Source organism: Lissotriton vulgaris, chromosome 6, assembly GCF_964263255.1.
Source record: "Lissotriton vulgaris chromosome 6, aLisVul1.2, whole genome shotgun sequence".
NCBI classification, from domain to species: Eukaryota; Metazoa; Chordata; class Amphibia; order Caudata; family Salamandridae; genus Lissotriton; species Lissotriton vulgaris.
In genome coordinates, this window is record NC_141694.1 from 224,705,130 (window position 1) to 224,728,820 (window position 23,691).

Genomic DNA, 23,691 nt, shown 5'->3' on the forward strand with positions numbered 1-23,691 from the left:
GGGAAATAAACCATTAGCGTAATAATCATATGCATTAGGCATAAGCAACATTAACAGTACACTTTATGTAAATACACCTGGAATAGCTGCCCCAAGGTTGCCGATTTGCTTCTGGCGCTACTGTGCCTGGGCAGCCCCTACTCGGGGGCTCTCAAATTACCAATGGCCCAAAATCAGCACTGCAAACTGGAGGGAAAAGCATTAGGTATCATCCTAGGTACAAATACATTATGCAACAATATTATGCAAGAAATGATATGGGGCAATAGGCCTTGCCAGCATAAACACAGTTCACCCCAATCGGGGGCACAACACTCTGAAACTGGCCCCAGGCCAACAGGCCTCTCTCCGGGGCTCAAATGCCCTATGTCCCGCAAAGGCACAGTTGTAGCACCTTGGCAGCAAGCAGAGCACAGTCACTGCAAATATGGCCCTCTGGCAGCACATACACAGGGGAATTGAAATATAGCGCTTTGACAGCACAGCGCTACAGTCGTCTGCTCCTCCTTCCCCTGACACCTTGAATATCGCGCTTGCGAGGCACTAGGTCCCACTAAAAGCTTCAGGGACAGAAGATAGTGTACCTCTTCTGGTAATCAGGAAAACAGTGCCCTTTAGGTGCTAGAGTGCAGGCAGAGCAGCACAGTCACTTCAAATATGGTGCTCACCAGGCGCTAGGTGACTCGCAGTTCCAGGGTCCCACCTGTGGGAGTAGCGCCCACACTCCTCACCTCCTTAGAGTGCAGGCAGTCAAAGTATAGCACTCATGAAGGCGCTAGGGCAGTAGAGCAGGCAAGCCAGGCTGGGCAAGATCAGCAGACAGTGGGCACTCATCAGTACAGGACAGCAGCTCCTAGAAGCAGCCATCTCCTTTAAAGTGGCACTCCTCCTGACACAGCAGTCTTCACTCCAGCAAAGGCTCTCACTGGCCCTGTGGACAGCAGAGGGGTACAGATGGGCTCAGGGGCCAGCACACAGGCCCATGCGGCGGTACCTCCTGGCAGAGTGTCCCCACTCAATTCAGTCCACCTTCAGTCTGAGCACATCGCATCTCTACTGCTCTACATAAACACCCCTCCTCCCACCTACCAGAAAGAGCTGGAAGCTTCTAGAAGGCTCTAAGGTAGTTCCAGTCCCAACTGTCACTGTGGGGAGGTGTAGAGCACCCTGCCTGCCAGGCTTCCCTCCAAAAGCTGGGGTTGTTGGGAAACAATCTAGACTGGTAACCCACCTCATTCAGTTGGCACAACACACAGCCATGGCATCCATTTTAAAAGTAGCATTTCTTCACCACAGCACAAATAAATCTGCGCATGCCATTGTGCAGGAGGTATTTTCTCCCACATGGTAAAAGGCTAGGGGGAAAAGCGAAAAATTTTAGGGAAAAAGGGCCAAGTCCAACACACTGTCTCTTTTCTCGTCGCTCCTTTGTGTTTCCTACCTCCTCCCTCTCCTCTTTTCTCTTTCCTCCTTCACTCTCTTCCCTCCTCTTCTACTCTCTTACCCGAACCTCCCTGCCGTGTCTGCTTTTGCTTCCCCTTACCTGAGCCATGCCGTTGTAACTTGTTTCTCCAGTTATTATGTACCTGAAATGTTGTAACTATGTACCTATGTTTTGAAATCAATCGTACCTCCTCTTGTGAAGCGCTCTGCTACCTCTGGGTTTAGCCAGCGCTATATAAAACTTTTCAAATAAAATTACTGTGTGATTTCCTGACACGTATGTTGTACAGCGCTCCGATACCCTCGGGTCTGGCCAGCGCTATATAAAACTCCTAACATAAATAAATAAACAAACAAATAAATAAAATGCAGTGTGGAGGAATCAACATTTCCTGCCAGAAAATACCTGTTTAGGAAATATGGGTAGAATTTGGATGCTGGCAAGGTCATCACTCAGGGAAACCTTATACAAGTTCTGAAAACTAGACATCAAGGTGAATCCAGGCTGTTATGACTTGTATGGATCCCTTGACCTTTTTTACCCACAGTGCCTTGCAAACCTCAAACTTTGGCTAAAATTACAGTATATTTTTTTTACATTTCTGTGATGGAAACTTCCAGAATCTGAAGAGAGACACAAAATTCTTACCCCCCAGCGTTCCTACGCTTCTAATAAAAGCAGTGCCGCAATTGTGTGGCTGGGCCTGGTGTCTCTGACAGGAATGAATAAAAACTGTGAGAATATAAAGGCAATGTGATATTCGCATGGTCCCTGATTTGATCTATGCCTGAAGAAGGCGCTAGGCCCAGCCAGACAAGTAGGGTACTGTTTTTAATTTTGAGACGTGTGAGAATGCTGGGTGGCTTGAGTTCCCTCATAGCCCCTACCCCATGGCCGATGTAGTGCACATGATTGTAATATCACTGAGGAAGTGGGCAGGACAGGAACGTCTCGTCAATAGCAGTGGTTAAAACAGAATTCAAGGATTTAGGCATTTGTTCACTAATGAAACATTTTAAACCTGCAATTATAAGCCTAGTTTATTGGCAAATGTAGACTAGGCTCTTGAACAGCTAGTATTTTGAGTTTGGGGATTTGCTTTGACTAGTGTTTGTAGAAATTAGACATTCATTCTCAGAAAGTTACTATTGTCTTTGGGTTACTGTAACCTGAACACACAATTTAAATGTCCAAGAATGCGAAAGAAAAGAAAGGAAAAAAAGAAAATAGGCTAAATAGTGACTAGAAAAATCATTGCCAAAGAAAGGTATGTGGCCCACTAGCCCTAGCACTGAAGTGCACTTCTTTTTAGGTGGATGTGCATATTTGATCAGGCAAAATTTTATCACGGACAATGTAAGAGAGACAGTGACTGCAGTGGGCTGATCAATTGTCCCATGTTGTCTGTTATGCCGAGTAGAAAAAAAATGTGGATGCAAGTTGAATAGACTAATGGACAAAGAGCTAGACCCATAGCCCGACTATGTATTTATAAATGTATTTTCTTTTAAAATTATTTTGATTACACGTGTCAACCTCAGGGATTTAAACTGGAATTAAAAACACACAAAAAAATTAGAGTGAGAGGATAAGGATCCCTCTTCGACCTCCCGCTCAATAACTTAATCACACAAATAGAAGATAACTCTATGTGAAGGTGGATGAGTGTAGGGGAAATACACTAAAATAATATAACTGCCCTCACACAAAGCAAGCTATTTCATGCTTCATCATAGGGCTGCTAACACACACCTCGGCGCAAACCAACACTGGAGGTGGAGCAATAGGGAGGCGGAAGACAATACAACATACAGTGTAGGATCACAGGTGAAAAAAAATTTGCAGAGATAGTGATATAAAACTGGTATCAGGGAGTCCTTATTATAATTTTAATGTTAGGTACCCTGTCCAGGTTTAAAACAAAAAATGGGGATGCTGGGTTGGGTAGCTTATAATGAGACGCCAACCCCTCCACTCTGCAAAAGCATCGACATGTTTCAGCCGGCAAAATTAATAACCTGGGGGATTGTTCGACTGAACTTACTGGCGTTAGAAGCTCCGTGTGCCCTTTGTGTGTTCTGCCAATCAACGCCTTGCCGGACCCGCTGCGCGGGTCCCGCTGCGTTGTGTGACTCTCTCTGTGCAGGAAGAGAGAGGGGGAGCCTGTCATCGCTTTCACCATCGGATCTTGGATGCCGGCGGGGGTGCGAGCTGCCTAGCAGGGACTCCAGTGACCAGGAGTCCCAGCGTGCACCACCTGTGGCCGCTCTCCCTGCCGGCTCCACCTACTGCCCTCCCCTATTTACACAGGGTGGAGCACCCGCTGCGCGGGAGCGACCGGGGCGAAGACCGGGCAAAGAGCGGGCCGTTTGAGGCCGTTCGAGTACAGCAGAGTCCGGCCCAGGCCCACCCCCCTGGTCGATTGGAAGGCCATAAGGTAGGCGGCGGACTCCGCACTAACATCTCCCGTCCCTTGGTGTTGCTAACACAGCCTGACATTATTGTAAAACTCTGCCATCTGTACACCCTGCAATGCCGCTACGGTCAGGCAAAGAACGATCTGTGCAAATCCACACTACCAAGGGAGTCGTATCTGGCCCCCTTGACGCATTTATATCACGGGCTACTGGAATCCTGGAGAAGGAAATTGCCATGGTAGAGAAAAGACTCTCAATAGATCTTATCAGTGGCAAGCGATCGTCATTGGGGGCCTTAGCTACTTCCACCTCCCCTGTGCCCTCTGCCCCACACGCTGCTTTTAACTGCGTCCACACTACCTCTACAGACGTAATCGTCCATCTAGAAAGTATAGGGGCGAGCCCAACAGCTGATATTTTGAAGGAAGAAAGGCACAGTATAGAAGCTTCCCAATGCAGCCAGGGGGATGATGATAATGACTCATTGATTAGTGGGGGGCCTGATCCTAGTCAGCTTTCTGGATACCTCCCCCTTAACCACTCTATCAACTCTAATCCTGTTGAAACCTCCAACCACCCCGCACCCAACCCTGGTCCCAACATCAAAAAGAGAAAGTTGGACTCTAGATTGTCAGGGGAGAAAGATATAAAAATTCCTAAAGTAAATGAAGCCCAAGACGATAGGAGACAGGGGTCTGAGCTTCCTCCAGACCCTCTAATCCCCTCTGTATTTACCAATATGTTATGCCCTTCCCTCTCGGCCTTGGGCTCCTCAAGTACCTGCCCCATGTGCCTTAATAGTGACGAAGTTTTGTTAGCAAAAATGGAGGCCATGTTTAAAACTTTACTTCTACCTGTCCTGGAGCGGACAAGGCTCATGACCTCAAAAATTGATAGCATGGAGGCTTTGATTAATTCTAACCATGCGATGCTACAAACATTACTTGGCACAAATCACAAGGGGTGCCAGTAAAACACTAACAGCTACTAAGGCCCCTGGTAACAACAATATGGCAAGGGGTAAACCACTTCCTAATAAACCCCCAGGGCCAAACACTACCACGCTTAAAGGGGGTGAAAAATCGAATACTACATCTTCTAAACCAGGCACTAGCACCCACGCCCAGGCACCAAAGCCACATTCAAAAACAGTGGATAAACAAAATACTGGTGGGCGTCAAAGCATGGGACCTCCCCCTCAACCTACCTCAAACCCTGCCCCCCCCTAGCACACAAAGAGACCAACGTACTGCCCTCACAAACCACAGGGAGGGGGGACGCAAAAGACCAACTACTCCTCGTGTTGATTTACCACCTGAAGCAGCTCAACACACCATTGTCCTGACAGGTGTAGCCCCGCTAAAACCAGGTACCAAGGAGCCTTATGGGGACCTTCGTAATAAAGTCATTTTTTGGCTAAATAAAAACCGCCCGTTACCTCCCTCCACTCCTACGGAGATACTATTTGTGAGGAGAGTAGATTGGGTGGGACATGGGACCAAAGACTTGGAAGGAGATTGTATCTTAATCTCGTTCAAAGATATGTGGGTGGTAGATGCCATCCGACGTGAACCGAGGTTTGCAAGACAGGGGGATGTACAAACCTTAGCCTTATCATATTTTTACCCACATAGGCAAATACCCCCCCAATCCTACCCTTTATTTCGCCTGGCCCCAGCCGTAAGACACCCCCTGGCATTAACCCCTCTCGACTGTCAGCGTCCCTTTCTTTTTAATCACTTTGGTCCCCTCTCTGGCCTTGAGGCTATTGATTGACTCAACGATCCACCCAGTGAGCCTTTCCCTGTTAAAGTAGCAGCCCAAGAGCCTATTGAACACAGCATGGTGAGTCCATACCAACTCAGTAATCTAGTAGATGAGGGTGGAGGTCCATTTTCCTTACTACTTAATTCACCACCCCACATAGTTGTTCAAGAGATCCCGTCTAAGGATAACTCCATAGCTCCAATAGACCATGTTAGGCACATAGAGGTTAAAGATGATAAAGGGCATCCACAGGGAGTTACACAGCCCTTACCCTTGCAACCTCCCTCCTTGGTCCATTTGAATGACAACTTGAAAATCTTGTCCTGGAACATAGCGGGTATTAAGGCCCGCCTTGCCTCTACTGATTGGTCGAACTTTGTGGACAATTACGATATCATTCTGCTGCAGGAAACCTGGGCAACGGAGCCTGTCTACAAGTTGGGTTACATTAACTTTTTTAAACCTGCAATTAAAGGGGGCAAAGGGCGGGCCTCAGGTGGCCTGACGATCTGGGTGAAACAGTCTCTGGGTTTTCATCCAACTGAACTCCCTGCTGAGCATCCAGATCTCCTCCAAATCAAACTAAGCAAAGAGAACCAGCGATATATGAACATTCTTAATATCTATGCTAGAGGTCTGCCCGGTGGTCGAAGTCCGCCCTTGTTGAACATCATCGACCATATCATTTCTGAAATGGACAGCGGAAATGTCACCATTCTTGCTGGTGACCTAAATTGCACCATAGAACCACTGTTTGATATGGGAGACACCTGGAGCATGGCTGAGGACTCTGTTTGGGGCATCCCCGACTTAAAAGTGGCAAAGAGGGCAAAAGCAACAGAGGCGGCAGTGTCTTGGATGGCATTCTGCCTACAAAAGGGTTTTCGTGCATGTAACGGCCGCTCTACTTCGGACATTAAAGCAAATTGTACTTTTGACAATGGGCAGAGGCAGAGCCGCATTGACTACATCTTGCTGAATATGGAACATTGGCAGTTACTAAGTGACATGGCAGTACTAAAGCGCCCGGAAAGCGACCACAACCCGCTGTCACTGTCATTAAAGATACCAGGTCTAAAGAGACAGGAGGAGTCCACTGCCACCTACACAGGGGACGCCGAACTTACTAACGATAGGAGGAGACTGAAATGGTCCCGGGTTATGGAGGTTAAGCTTCTATGGGACAATGTTAATACTGTGGCAAAAAACGCGTTTATTGAAATGTCGCAAATTGACTTGTTGGGGGCGGACTCTGGTTTGGCTAATAATGTGATGGGACTACATACTAAATGCTTTGACCAGCTAAAATCCCTTCTTTCCCTCCCGTGCCGCAATGCGCCTACTAAAACAAATTCCTTGCCCCAGAAATGGTATAATAGGAAATGTAGGGAGGCACATTCAGCTCTCATTTCAGCCATTAAATCACGGGACATGGTCACAGTGAAGGCTGCAAGGCTCAATTACAGGAAAACCCTTAGGGAAGCTAAACGGGAGTGGGAAGATATGTTCTGGTCAGATCTTCTGGAGGCATCTTCCTCTAACAACCAAAAAAGGTTTGGGGATTTAGTCAAATGGGGGAAAAACTCAGACTCTTCTACCCCGGGAAACAACGTGCCCCTTGAGGATTGGGTATTATTTTACTCTGCCCAATTCAGAGCCGATGACCCCGAAGCTATGAATCCCTCGGGCAAGACACTCTCGCTGACCCCCCATGGGGAAAAATTAACCTTCACAGTTGCTGAGGCCGAGCTGGCCCTGGCCTTGACTCTCCGAGGGAAAGCTCCTGGCATGGATCTGATCCCGGCGGATTTATTTAAATCCAACCCCGCCTTGTGGCTCCCGTACATAACTATGATAGCCAACACCCTAGCCCATGGAGCCACAGTCCCGAAATCGTGGAAGGGAGCCGAAATAGTCCAGATCTATAAAAAGGGCGATAAGTCCATCCCAGGAAATTACCGCCCTATCAGTTTGATCGATTCGATTCAAAAGATTATAGCACGTATGGTCTTGGGACGGGTCCAGGGATGGATTGAAACAGAGGGCATTCTATCTCCCATGCAGGCGGGCTTCAGATCAGGAATGAGCACCATAGATCAGGTGTTTAGACTCTGCCTGATCTATTGGAAGGTGGTTTGGCTCGGCGGCGGTACCATCTTTGCTGCATTCATTGATCTGAAGTCCGCCTTCGACCTGGTGCCAAGGGATAAACTGTGGGGTGTGCTGAAAAACCTGGGGTGCCCATTAGAACTGCTAGACCTCATTGTTAGACTCCATGAGGACAACTATGCGAGGGTAAGGTGGGGTGGCCAGGGACAAGTGACGGAGACATTTCCCGTAACTCGAGGTGTCCGCCAGGGGTGTGTTCTGGCCCCAACACTCTTCCTCCTTTTTATTGATCAAGTTGTCAAATTCTTCCTCGAGCAGGTCGATACCATGACCTACTTAGGGGTTACCCTTGATAGCCGTTTGAGATGGAAGGACCAAATTAACATTCAACATCTCAAGCTTGCAAGGCTGACTGGTTGCCTTATTAAAGAGCAAAAGGAATCAACCACAAAGCGGGTCCTACCGGCCCTTAAGATCTACGATGTTAAAATCTCTACCGCCATTTTATATGGCGCGGATCTTTGGGGCCATATGGACTTGCTTAACTTATTTAAAATCCAATGTAGATTCCTCCGTAACTTAGTAGGCCTCCCACAGTCGACCCCTTCGATCCCCCTCTGCCTAGACCTTGGTTCCCCTCCGATCAACGAGATGGCTGGATTTAGGCTGGTGGCCCTGTGGAGACGTATATGGACGTCCCCAGATCTATCTCTATTTGCAAGAGAACTGGCTGAAGTTAGGTCTATTACTGGTTCAGGGAAAATCCCATGGCTTTCTGCTGTTAAAACTATCCTTACCGATATGGGCTTAGAACACCTTTGGTCATCCCCTCAATCCAACGTTTTCCCCTCTAAAGATGAGTTCAAATCCCTGTACTGGGCCACGACTCGCCTAAAAAGAGTCCTACTCTCCAACAAAAATAGCCTCACAGGCAGGTTCCTAACATTCAAACTTGACCTATTGCGAGAGCCCTACTGGGACATAATAACTAGACCACTAGATAAAAAGCTGTACCATCAGTTTAGAGTGGGTTCTTTGCCTCTGAACCCTTTCTCAAACAAATGGTCTATAGGGTCATCGTCCAACTGTACATGTTGTCCAGGTCATATTGAATCTGAAGGACATTTTCTTTTTGCTTGCCCTAGATATGCTGCACCCCGAAAGAAATGGTTAAAACCCCTGTTTCAAAAATTACCATTCAAAACATCGACGGAAGCAATTTGGGCGCTTAGGACCAATACCTCCGAACTTTTTGTTGTAAGTCTGGCAAAATATTTGGGTTGGGCTTGGCTCCTAAGGCTATTAAAAAAAAAAAAAATAACCTGGCTTTCCTCAGGACTCTCAAAACTGTGATCCCTAGGTGCTCGCCCTACCTCCTTTAAATCCAGAAGTGATGGGGATGTCACCTTTCCGAGTCAGTGCTCGGTTGAAAAAGTAGTAGAGCCCCTCTCTCTTGGAGAGGAACCTATAGAATGGTTAAAAAACAAAAAACAAATGAGGTGTTATGTTGATTGTTTGGAAAATACTAGTATTACTCTTTGTTGATTTGTTTGGAGATTCGCTGTCTGCAAACGGAGAAACAACAGGCTCTCTCTTTGCAAGCAGTGAAGGATAGGTAACGCAGCCGTCGTGCCTATCTTTCTCCCCCACTGATTGATTGTTTGAACCTGAACTACGGTTCGTGGATTGTTCTCTGGAGATTTCCCTCTCCCACACTGATTAATTGTTTGAACCCGAACTACTGTTCGCGGATTGTTTTCTGGAGATTCTCTGTCTGCAAACAGGAAAGAACAGGTTCCCTCTTTGCAGATAGTGAAAGGGTAGGTAACGCAGACCTTTGCGGGCCTACTTATTCTCCCCACTGATTGTTTGATTGACCGAACATTGACAGTTCGATATTGGTTCATGAGGTATTCACTGCCTGCAAACAACGTAGAATAGAAATATTCTGTTTAGTCTTTGCACGCAGTGATAAGATAGGTAGTGCTGACTTTTGTCCCCATTGTGATCCGTCATGCCTGTCTTCTCCCCACTGATTGGTAGCCTGTTTAGCCCGGACCGCTTATTAGAGATGAACCATCCGGCTCCACTGGAAGGCACCCCTAATAAGGACATGTTCATGAAGCATGGATTGATCGCTATAGCCTATAGCAAGCTGTGGCATAAATATACGAAAAAGGATCGAGAAAGTCAGTGGCCACTGATAGGATCCTTCGATGATGATAAAATAAACGCGCTAGAAACAGCCCTTGGTAAAAACAAGACAATGCCCACTATGCTTGATAGTTTCGGCATGTGGCGCAAAGAAACTGAACAACGTAAAAAGAGAACTGAGAGTAGGTTGGGAAAAGAGCTGCGAAAAGCAGCCCACCTAGCTGCTCAGAAACTAGAAGAAGAGATAAAGGAAAGAGAGGAAGCCAAACAGAAACTAGAAATGGAAACATCAAGACAGTGTCCGGTTAGAACGTCCTCCACGCTCTACCCTGAATTACCCTCGAAACAACGAGCCAACGATGATCTGCTGTTAGGTCCTCCGATCATCTACATGCCCCCTCCATATGCCCCTTCCCAACCCTTAGCACAGCACCCACCACCCCCAGGTACAAACGAGAGTAGCGCCACAGTTTCGGCCCCCATGGCCTCTGTGCCGGCCGAACTCCTTGTATTAGATACTACGCAAACGACAACGTTAGGCGACCCTGAGACCCGAAGGGTTGGTTCTGCAAGAACAAGCAGACTAAGCAAAGATGAGCGAGCAGGGATTGACAAGATAGCAAGGACACTGGTAGAAAGGAAGGAAGATGAAGAGTACATCACGGATATGTTTAACTCGTATACAGGGAGTCACAGACGACATTTTACCGTACGACTGTGTTACCATGTCTTGAACGCATACGAGGACCGATATCGAGACAAAGGTCCCGAGAGCCTAACGACTCTGTACCGGAAGGTCAATATCGGGGATGAGGGCGAGTGTGATGTGACGGACCTCCTTATGCGTACGCTTGAGGTTTTCCGCCACCTCACTGAACAAGAATCGGGAACTAAACTCACGACATCCGTAGCGACCGAACCACAAACTGAGCAATCTAACGCCATGATGCCGATACGAGAGGCTGCCCCTTACTGGGTTCCTCCACGAGGTGAAGGGACTAACGATGATGCAAACCACAAAGATGCAAAAGGAAGGGTAGTGTACAACTGGGTCTACCAGCCATGGGACCGGCAAGAGATTCTGACATTCCGGAAATCTCTGCCTGACCTACGTAAAAACCCCACTGCCTTCTATACTGAATTAGGTACAGCCCTAGGTTCAACGATTATGACCCTGGCTGACATCGACTTGTTTTTCGGGTTATGTCTACCAGCTGATGTGTGGAAGCAAATCCGGAAAGTCGACCGCCTTGAGCTGTTTGGACATACATGGTCACAACTCGATGGCATTGATAAACAACAAGAACCTGGACAAAAGCCTTTGAAATCCATTTTAGACCTCCCAGATAAAATCGTACAGAAATTAAAAACCCTGATTCCAGAAAAGAAAGTGGACTGGTCGATAGTAACGGCCTGTCGCCAGAAACCCCAGGAGGATGTATCGGACTACTTCTCCCGGTTTGAAACGGTGTTCTCCGATTACAGCGGCCAGGACATGACCACTGCAACCGGACACCATCTGTTTGTCCAGAATTATGTTAAGGGTCTGTCACCAGAGGTCTCCCAGAAACTGCAGGCCAGCGAGAGTAGTTGGGCAGCCTCCAAACCTACGGCTATCCTCCAGATGGCCCAATATTATGAACATCAGAAAAATGAAAACGATAGAGCAACAGAGAAAAAGAAGAAGGACTTGAAAGAGAGGGTGATGATTGCACAACTGCAAGGGGTGACTTTAGGACGAGACCAATACCGGGGAAACTATCAGACGAACGTCCCTAAGACTGCACCTCCCAAGGACCGCACTTTGACTCCCCACATTGGACGTACAGACATTAGAGAGGACCAGTGTGCTTTCTGTAAAGGAACTGGCCATTGGAAATCCCAGTGCCCGGTTCTTTTGGAAATAATCAGAAACAAAGACCCCAAGAACATAGCAAGTGGACCGAGAAATAAGGGACAGCAGCGAGGGCCCCCAAATGACACGACTAACGACAGATCAGGCAGACCAAACACATTTGATCGACCCAGACAGAACCAATGCCAGCAATCTGACTACGATGACGCCCACGACTTTGCATAGGACTGCCAAGGGCAAGGGAGGGATCCAGTCGAGCTCTATGTTGACCAGCAAGGCCCTTACGTCACTGCTAAGGTCTTGGGTACAAAGTCTCCATTTCTGGTAGACACTGGCGCAACACGTAGTGCGTTATCTAAACGACTGATTCCAAGGGCACCCTTGTCTGGCTCACTTATAACATCGACAGGTTTCGATGGAACGCCCTCCACTAACCCTTTGTCCGCCCCGATCCTCTTCGACTTAGAAAACAACACCACTGACACCACGTTTTTGCTTTCCTCCAATAGCCCTGACGCCATTATGGGACTTGACTTATTGAAACACTTCCGAGCGACAATTAGATGTTCTCAAGACGGAGTTTGAGTTTTCCTTTACGACAACCCCGTTCTGCATAGACATTGCCCTCCCCGACGCATGTTTTCCATCACCGACGCTGACACATCCCTGCTTGACACTCTGCCTCCGTATCTGTGGGCCAAGACGGATTCGGACGTAGGGCGCATGATGATTGACCCAGTGCACATTACTGTCCGACCAGACGCAACACTCCCAAAACTTCCACAATATCGGATATCGCCCGAGGGCGAGAAGGCATTGGTAAAGATTATTCAGTCACTGATAGACGCAGGAGTGGTAGAGGAAGTGGTTAGCAACGTTTGCAACAGCCCTATCTTGCCCATCATCAAGAAACAGGGAGAGGGAGATGAGAAAGCATACCGCTTTATCATTGACCTTCGAGAGATCAACAAAGTGGTGGTACCCCAGTACCCCGTGGTCTCAGACATCACCACCATCCTGACTTTGATTCCTTCTACTGCCACCACCTTCACTGTCATTGACCTCAAAAACGCATTCTTTCCATCCCCATCCACCCAGACAGCCGATATCTCTTCGGCTTCACCCTAAAAGCCCGCTCATATAGGTTCTGCCGAGCACCCCAGGGCTACACAGAAAGCCCTAGCATCTACAGCCAGGCCCTCAAGAGACAACTGGATCAAGTCCAGTTACCCGATGGAGTGGTGTTAGTGCAATATGTCGATGACATCCTTTTGGCAGCCGACACCACTCCATTAGCAGTTACAGCCACCATTTAACTCCTGCACTTCCTTGCGGAAAATGGCCACAAGGTCTCCAAGAAGAAGTTGCAATTCTGCCAACCCCAGGTCACTTACTTAGGCCACCTTTTGTCCAAAGACGGAAGGAAACTCACTCGCGACCGGATCCAAACCATTCTCGAAACTCCTGTCCCTAAGACTCAGAAACAGGTTCCCTCCCTACTAGGCCTCACCTCCTTCTGCCGACAGTGGTTACCAAACTTTAGCCTCATTGTGAAACCGCTACTTTCTCTGCTAGCTAAAGACGTCCCCTTCCCACTCCCTTGGACCCCTGAATGTCAAACCTCCTTCACGGAACTACGAGATGCCCTTTGTTCGGCCCCTGTCCTAGGTACCCCCGATTACACAAAGCCCTTCTCCCTTTACACTCACGAAAGGGAGGGGTGCGCTTTATCTGTCCTGACCCAGTCCATTGGCCCAAAGCAACGACCGTGCGCTTACTTCTCTGCCACTCTTGACCCTGTAGCCAGAGCCTTGCCTGCCTGTCTTCGAGCTGTAGCTGCCGCTGCAATCTCTATCCGACAGAGTGAGGAGATCGTGCTCTCGAATTCCCTCACGGTACTGGTACCCCATGCAGTTGACACCCTCCTGAACCAAACCAAGACGCAACACCTGACGAGTGCACGACTGACTGGATACGAACTGACTTTGCTTGCACCCCATATCACCCTGAAAATATGCACCACACTGAACCCGGTAACTCTGTTACCCTTACCAGAGAACGATCCCAATGTGCACCCTGTACATGACTGCGTGACTCTTACGGACGAACAGACTAGAAGTAGGGTTGACCTTAGAGACACGGCTTTTCCTGACCCTGACGGAGAGCTGTGGGTGGACGGTTCTTGCATCAAACTCCCCGATGGCACCACTTCAGTTGCCTATGCAGTCACCACAGCTCGAACTGTAGTCGAGACAGCCCGCATCACGCAACGATCTGCCCAGGCAGCGGAACTGATTGCCCTGACACGAGCCTGCATTCTAGCAGCAGGAACCACAGCGAACATTTACACCGACAGCCAGTACGCCTTCGGGGTGGTTCACCATTTTGGGCTCCTTTGGAGGGAAAGGGGATTCTTGACCTCACACGGCACCCCCATTTTGCACGGGGAGCTAGTCTCCGCCTTGATCGAAGCTGTCCTTCTCCCCAAAAAGCTTGCAGTCGTCAAATGCCAGGCACACAAAAAGGTGACAGACATTATTGGACAGGGAAATGCACTAGCCGACATCACTGCCCGGACGACAGCTGAAAATAGGACGACAACACATATGTACGTGACCAGGTCACAAGCAGAAAAATGGACTGACGCTAGGGACACTATTAGAGACATTCAAATGGCTAGCACACAACACGAACTGACTGAATGGACACGGGTGGGATTAAAAGATGACAAAGGCTGCTGGCGGACAAAAGACACAAACAAATGGTTGCTACCTGACTCATACCTGATTCCCATACTGACTATGGCACACTCCCCTGCCCACATAGGATCAGCCCCCATGATTGAACTTGTCTCCAGAGTTTGGCACAATGATAAAATCACAGACTCCGCCAAACGTCTGGTCCAACAATGCTTGATATGCCTGCAACACAACCCCGGGAAAGGAACTGTAGTACCCCGGGGAGGGTTTGGGGTCCCAAATCACCCGTTTGAAGTCCTGCAGATGGACTACATCCAGCTAGACAGATGCCAAGGCCTGAAATATGTACTTGTTGTGGTATGCGCATTTAGCAAATGGGTGGAAGCATACCCAACCCGTGACAACACTGCTATGGCCACTGCAAAAGTACTGTTAAAGGAGTTTTTCCCCCGTTACGGCCTTTGTCGTATTTTATGGAGCGACAATGGCCCCCACTTCATAGCCGAAGTCATCCAGCTCATCTTAAAGGGGCTGGGCATCAAGCAGAAGTTCCACGCAGTCTTCCACCCCCAGTCTGCTGGACTTGTTGAGCGACACAATGCCACACTAAAGCTTAAACTGGCCAAGATAGTGGCTACCACGGGTCTGAAATGGCCAGACGCCCTCCCACTGGCATTGCTATCGATGCGTTCCACCCCCACCAAACATCACTTGACACCTTATGAGGTTGTTTTCGGTCGACCCATGAGTGTCTGGTCTGCACCGAAACCAACTTCCATTCATGACGTCCCGGACGTCCTAATGTCTGATTATCTGTATAAATTGACTGAAACTCTGTCTGTCATTCATCAGCAGGTGCAGCAGGCCATCCCCGATGCTTCCAGGGGTCCGGGTCACGCCATCCAACCTGGAGATTTCGTGCTGATCCGAAACTTTCAGCGGTCGAAGAGTTTGGAACCCCGGTGGACGGGCCCCTGGCAAGTGTTAATCACCACCCGGACGGCTCTTCGCGTGGAGGGGAAACGGCACTGGCTGCACGCACACCACTGTAAGAAGGTCTCCTCGACCCTGGCCACAACAGAAAACATCGACAACCAAGAAGAGCTCCTGAACAAGGACCGACCGTCACTAACCTGCTATCCTGATACCGAAGCACTTGAACTTTCAAAATTCTCTGATCCCACTGTGCCATCCGGAGAAGGGTATTTCCTGCGTCGAAAGGAGGGAGCTTCGGCTAAGTAGACCACGGACTAAGTTAAATCTCAGAACGGTGACCTAAACACCACCAAGGGTCACCCGGAGAGAAGCTAAACGAAGTCTGTGGTTCTGCCCGCTACCGAGCACCTTGAAGATGATGGAAGCGCCAGATAAGCAGATGATGGAAGCACCAAATAAGAAGATGATGGAAGCAACAGGAAATACCCACTACAGAAACCCAAGAACAGACAGACTCCACAGCTCAAAGACAATTGCACTCTTCATCACAATCCTTTTCTGCTTTCTCCTCATGACCACACTCTGGATTATGGAAGAAAATGCACCTGCTCACGAAACATTCCTGACCACTGCTCAGCCTACCACCATGAAGGAACATTATCTGATTTCGCTCTCTCCTCAACTCAGAGAGAGGCGAAAGGAGTTTTGGAATAACTCTTTCGTACAGCTACTTCACCAGCACAATCTCGCCACCAATGCCACCAACTGTTGGATCTGTGGGTTGCTACCCCACGCCACTGGACACTCGATACCATTCATCCCTTCACCCTTCTCAGTTCATGGCTCCTGCCTTGCTTGGCTGATCCTCCTGCAAGAAAGCTATAAGGACAATGCCACCTCCAGCAAAACCGTAACGCATTTCTTCCACGGGGTCTGGCGAAACAAAACAAAGACACACTTCTGCCCGCAGACCTCCAACGACTCAATCCACATGGACATCCCTGCTAAAGAACGAATTGAAATGCAGGTGTTCAACAATCCAACCAGACCCACCTTCTCCTACCTGCGGAAACGAACGGCTGCCATTCTGACTGTGGCCCTGTCAGTCATCAACGTCTCAGGCCACATGTGCATAGAAGGGCTTGGGACACAGCTGGTAGGCCGCAGTGCTTGCCGTTTTACCAGAACTTTGGACTCCACTGATCCACCTTCCTTTGTGTCGTCCCCAAACATGTATTTCGTCTGCGGCACAAAGGCTTAAACCTGGCTCCCCAAAGGCTGGGGGGGCACTTGTTTCATCTCCTTCATCCTTCCTCCGACTTATGTGGCTCCAGCGAATCATCATAGACAAACACGAGCCAAGGACATTGAACAAGCCGACTCAACAGGAGCGCAGTTCCTCGATGCTATGAAGGGACTTGTTCCACTCTGGGGCCCGATGGCAAACAGCCGTGCCATCCGACATCTGACTCAGGCAGTTGAGACAACAATGAACATCACAGCTGGTATCCTTGCTAACAACACCGCCGAGCTTCAAGCGGTCCGCTTGGTGGCCCTCCAGAACCGCCTTGTCCTAGATGTGGTTCTTGCGGACCGTGGTGGAGCATGCCGCATTATTGGGTCCAGCTGCTGTACATACATACCGGACAACTCACCCTCAGTGTACAAAGCCATCGAACATCTTCACAGACTCTCTTCAGAAGTCCACCAGGAACAGGAAGAATGGTCGCTTGGTGGTTGGTTCTGGAACACCGTTAAGAACTGGGGCTGGAGACTGTTCACCATTATCCTGATTCCTGTAGTTGTAAAATGCGGTCTATGCTTAGGAATTCAATGTCTGCCACCTCTGTGTTCATTATGTACAAATTGTATTTGCCCTAAGACTGTGGACTTTGGAAACGAACGCATGGGAGCATTATATGATGCCGAGGTTAGGAATTTGATGAAGATTGACATTGAGTAGGCAAGTTGGCTAGATATGTTGAAAAGGGAGGACTGTTAAAAGTTAGGCTGCAAACGTCAACATTATCGGCGCCATCTTGCTCTTTTTGAGCCCATTCGTGCATGTAAGCGGCAGCCATTTTGAGCACCATGGCCTCCCTGCCCCTCGCTGATAGCCAGCGCGTCTCTCTCTCTCTCTCTCCTAACCTCGCAGGCATCCCCCGCAGGCTGACAACCCCCCCCGCTCTCACATGCCTTGGGTCATAAACCCCTCTTCAGCGCAGCTCTGCCTCGGAATCCAATCCTGTTCCCAGCGCGACACCTCCCTTCATTCCTTTCATGGTCCCAGGTCCTTTGATACAAACCCCCTTTTCCTGTGTGCCCGTTTGTCTTCCTCGTTCCCAGGCCGCCACCTGGCCCTGCGGATACTGTTTATTGCCCCCCCCGTACAGTAGGAAGCTTCCCCCATTAAAGGACCCTCGAATTGATCAAAGCCCCCACCCTATGAGATCCGATCAACCCCACACATTCCGTGAATCGGCGGAATGTCCAGCTGCGCGATAATCATCACCTGTTGTGACCGGGGTGGGGACTTCAACTGTAAATGTGTGTGGGAACGGGCCTGAAGGGGAGATTCCGAGGATGTCCTTTCATACTTCAAAGCATTGCAAGAATGTGTTACATGCAATAAAGATCATAAACTTGTGTATAAGAGGCCAAGCCTCAGAGATGCGGCTAGAGCACCTCGTGACGATACTTGCTGTCCGAACTGATGTGTTCTCCTCCGGAGAGAATAAACCCCTTGTTTCCTGCCTTCCAGTCTCCAGCGCCTGCCTCTTCATTGATTAATATTTTGTGGGTTAAAGAGGCGACACCGCCGGGCAATACTTAAGGATCTTTGTTTATTGGTTGCTTCCCACCTTTTTACATTTTGACCCGTCTGGTGGTCATTCCCAGGTACACGAGATCACAGGGGCATTTCAGTATATAAATTACATAGGAAGAATTACAATTTGTATGTCTCCGCTGTTCCCACGGATGGGTCAGACCAACATCTACTGATTTGGTGTTGGCTGTCAAGTGGCACACGTTGCACATCCCGCATCTCATGTAACCAGTCACTGGAGAAAGGGACCAGGTCAGACATTCTCCCTTTGTACCATCCTGTCTCATTCTGGTATTTCTCCGTCTTGTGTGCACCACAATATCTTTAATGTTCTGGCTCCTCTTAAGTGAGAACAGATGTTTCTCAAATGCAAGCCCATTGGAATTTAAGATCTTCCAATTTCATAAAATGATTTTTTGGATGCTGCTAGAAGCTGTGTTAAATGTTGTAACACATACTGTTCTTTCCGTAGACGGTTTGTCATTTGGCTCGAGGCAGGGGCGGCTCTAGGCTCATGGTGGCGCTGTGCAGGGAACGTAGGTAAGGGGCCCCGGAAGAGTGGGTCCGGGCAGGGCGGAGCTCAGGAAGGTGTTTTAATAAAACGTCCAGAAAAGGGGTTAGATGACCAGTACCTGCGGCTGCTCCTACCCTTCCGAATTAGTCTCAGAACGATATCCTTTATGAGGAGGAGGGCATTGTGACACACGACGTGAGGGACTGGCACAGACGGCTGCAGTGCCAGGGCCATGACTGGGGCTCCGGACCCACAGCCCCCCCACAGAGAAAGAATCGGTGGCTCTTTGCCTGGAAACAGTAATATCGATACCATAGCGAATATGCATATCAATTCATCATCGGCATGTTTTGCGAGTCTGTAATAGCGATTATTAAGTTATCGCTAAACGGGATTCATGTAGAAATCGCAATAAATATAGCGATTTCTACAGCTTCCTTATTTGCAATTAGCTAATTGCTAATCGCAAATAAGGAATAACTCCCCATTCATTCCTATGGGCCTAAGGGATGAATGGGAAGACATATCGATGTGCGAATCGCTATTAGCGATTCGCATATTGAGTTTGCGATTTCAAGGGTGGAGGGGTGTCCAAAGGACACCCTGTTGCACCCCTGAAATGATATTGGATGCTGGTCTTATGTGCATTTTTCTAAGTTTCCGCTACTTACCACGAGGTTTGACTTCGCGGTAAATAGCGGCCCAAAATTGCGAATTCACAATTTTTAAATGTATCATGAATTGCATTTAAGGAATCTCAAATAGAGATTCCTTAAATGCAATTCCTCACAAATTTACGAATTCTATAATTGCGAATTTTGCATTTCGGATGATGAATCCCAAATGCAAAAATTGCGCTCGCAAAGGGCCAGATTCTCAGAATCTGGCCCTTTGCGAGCCAATTTTACTTTGATGAATCAAGCTGATGGTGTCTTACGCATGGCAGAGGGCCACGTCCGTTGCAGACACTGCATAGCTGCCTCGTGACACAAGCGTTTAACTTTTGCCAAAATTTGCTGCTGCGTTTTGCCACCTTTCGCTGTTTTGCTGTTTCCACCAGGCACCACATGGAGGTAGCAGGAATACCATTAATTACTTTTTCTTTTACTTTTTTACCTTTTTGTGTTTTACTGTTTGCTATCTCTTCTATATTGTTTCCACTTTTCCATTTTCCTTCTTTCGTTATCTTACCACCTGTTTTTTTAATTTCTGCATACTTAGTGAGTAGCAACATAGCGAGTCTGATTAAAACAATGGAATACATCTTGCGTACTTCTTTATGAGAGGAAGTCAACTTTGCGAGCCTTCTGTGCTGAAAATTCTCTGACAAGCTGTCGGTATTCGTAATCCAAAGATCTAGCAATGTCATGTTCAATTGATAACAGGGCCAAATGATTCAGTCTCTCTTGAGTCATTGATGTCCTCAAACAATTTTTTATCAATTTCAGTTTTGAAAAAGTTCTTTCCCCTGAAGCCACTGTAACTGGGATTGTCAACGCAATGCGTAAAGACACTGCAAGATTTGGAACTGCAGTGTTCAGTTTGTTTTCATAAATGAATTGTAATGTTTCCAAAGCTGTTGCATTATTTGGCACCAAGGAGGAGAAATTTCGCAGCTCAGTATGTAAATCTCCGGGATCATCATCGGAGTCAGAACTGTCGGTTAACACGATGCTTAAATCTGCACAGCTTTTCATCAATTCATTATCGTTCATGCTAGCAATTTTCTCCCAGTAGTGAAGGAATCCAAAGAAATCATAGTGATGTTTCATCTGAATGCTCCTTTCAGTCATGGACATAATTGCTTGATCCATCAAGACGTTGAAGAACTCAATGCAATATTTCTCTTTTGGTTTTAAGATTCCCTCATCACGACTCTCGTATTGAAATCGTCTCCTAATCGTTCTTCTTCGCAAACTTGTAGATGCAGGAAAACTTATCTCATCTGAGCTCATTTACAGTTCTTCTTCCAACTCCTTAGCTGAAACTTGTGCAGATTTGAAACCACTCTCCTTATACGTTTCCAGAAACTGGACAGTCTTTTCAAGGCATTTCAATGCAATGACAAGTTGCATATCCTTACTTTGCATGATTTTGCTAATGAGTTTTATTTGCTGCAAAAGGTCATACCAAATCACAAGCGATACTGGAAATGCATAACTCCTTAATTGCTTAGGCAACCCAGCTGCCTCAGTTCTGGCCTTTGGGTCATTTGCTTATACCAAACCACCAGCGATACTGGAAATGCATAACTCCTTAATTGCTTAGCCAACCCAGCTGCCTCAGTTCTGGCCTTTGGGTCATTCGCTTCCTCTGATACATCAACCACGGCGTCATAAATGGTGGCCACTTGGAAACGGACAGCCTGAAGCTATCAACACGGCATTCCCATTGAGTTTCGGATATGGGCTTAACTGTCAGATCTTTAACGCGCTCAGTGAGTATTTGCCATCTCTGTGTTGAGGCAGAAAACAGTATGTAAATTTGATGCAAGATTCCAAAAAGAGTCACAGCGTGAGTGGATGATTTCGCCATATCACTAAGTATTACATTCAAGCAATGGCAACTGCATGGAACATAGAACGCTCTTGGATTCATGTCAAGTAAACGTTTCTGAACACCACTTTTGCAGCTCTCATATTTGCCCCATTATCATACCCTTGACCTCTGCAATTTTGAAATGGCAATTGCAATTCCTGCAGTTTTTGCAAACATGCTTCTGTGAGACCAGCACCTGTGCTGCTTTCAACAGGCAAGTGTCCAACGAAAAATTCACTTATTTCGACTGGCATCGTTTTCCACGTTCACAATTTGAAGGACCATCGTCATTTGCTCCTGATGACTTGCATCAGGTGTGCAATCCAAAATTACAGAAAAATATTTACTCTTGTGTATTTTTGCAATAATGTTGTCCAAAACTGAAGCTCCCATAAGATTAATTATTTCATTTTGAATATTCTTGCCCAAGTAATGGTCATGGATTTCAGCGCATTTAATTCTACGCATATTCTCATGCATATATGGGTCATACTTGGCTAGCAGCTCAACAAGACCTAGAAAATTGCCATTGCTGTGTTTGAACAAAGTATCAGTTTTACCACGAAAAGCCAAGCTTCGTTCTGCTAGAAAATGAACAATGGACATGATCCTTTCCAAGACCTTACCCCAACGATCACTTTGCGGCCCTGTGCAGGTGCACAGTCTGCACATGCCTAACACCGCCCCTGCTCGAGGAGTGTATCCCGGTGGCAGTTGCTAGCTCTTTTTCACACCCATTTAACAACCCGCGAAGAATAGTTCCTCTGTAGAAGTTTCCTTTGTAGGGAGTCCGTTTCCAACCTTTAATCTGCTAAACTGGAGCAGTTACGCTGAATGCTCAAAAACTGTTCCACTTTGAGATTCTCCCTAAGGGACTTAGGGTAAACGCTTTTGAAAGAAAGCAAACTGTTTGCATCTGTTGGCTTATGTAACATGTTTGTGTGCAGGCCACATTCTTCTGGAAAAAGGGTGAGGCCCAAGAACGGGAGTCTCTCCTTAGTGACAGTTGAAGTAAACAGGAGTAGGGGATTCCGGCTATTGAGCCAGACCAGAAAATTGTCTAGTGATTCTCTATCCTCCTTCCATACCAGAAGGACATCGTCAATGAAACGTCTCTAGACTTTTTTGTGGTTATTCCAAGGACCTCCATGGGTATAGATTTACTGGTCCTCAAAAGCCGACATGTACAATCCAGCTAAACTGGGGGGCAAAGACACTCCCCATGGAGGTCCTGTGAGTCTGGAGTAATAGGTACCCTGCAACTCAAAGACGTTTTTAGTCAAGGCGATTTCCACCAGGTGTAAAATAAAAGGTCAAGTAGTGCTGTGTTCCCATTCCATAGTATACAAGATGTCTTCAACCACTCACAGTATCTCCATCTGTGGTATATTTGTATACAAGGACTCCACGTCCAGACCCACCATGAAATCCTCTGCAGGGTCAAATTCCAAAGCTTTAAGTAATACAAGGACCTCTGTAGTGTCCTTCAAGTATGCCGGTCTACATTAAACTATAGGTTTAATGAAAAAGTCACGAAATTGTGACAAAGGCTCCAGTAACGACCCGATACAATGGGTCTCCCCGGAGGGGTCTTGTGGGTTTATGAACTTTCGGGAGGGTATAAAAACATGGGGTTACTGGTTGGCATTGACTCTGTAATCCACTCGTTTTGAATGGCTTTCTCCACCATCAATATTATTTCTTTCTTAATATCCTCTGTTGAATCCCGTCTCAGCACCATATAGTTTCTTCTGTTGGCAAGGAGTCTCTGACATTCCATTTCATAGGCAGCTCTACTCTGTATCACAGTCGCTCCCCCTTTGTCAACCTGCTTTATCACTAGATCATCATTATTTCTGAGTTCATCCAGGGCTCTACTCTCAATCCTACAGAAGTTTTTGAAAGTGGCTTTATTCTGTCCAGTCATTGTTTCCACTTCACAAATTACTGCCTGTTCAAAGGCCTCCACCTCAATTCGGGAGTGTCCCTATGGCCGGAGTGAACTTAGACTTGGGGCGGAAGTTGGTATCTCCCCTCAGTACTTCTTCACCGCTCTGGTCCCCAAAGAAGACTGGATTACCAAGGTTGATCTGTCCATTCTATCAAACAATTTTGAGACGGTGGCCTTAGTCAAGGGTGCTAAGATGTTTAGTCTGATGGGTTTCAATGTTTTTATTTATTGATCCTTATTTACATCGGAATTAAACTCAAATGATTAATCTCAAGATAATTGCGAGTCCCAGTTTCTTTTAGGTCTAGATTGGGTCGATGTTGTGTGCTCATTTGAAGAGAAGTGGCAAGGTAATTATCAAGGCTCTATTATGGATCACATCTTTAAGAAAAGTTATGACAGATGCAGTAGGTCTGATCTATTTATTATGTAAAGTTCCAACAAAAGCAGTGGGACTGACCTATGTATTGTTGAAATCAT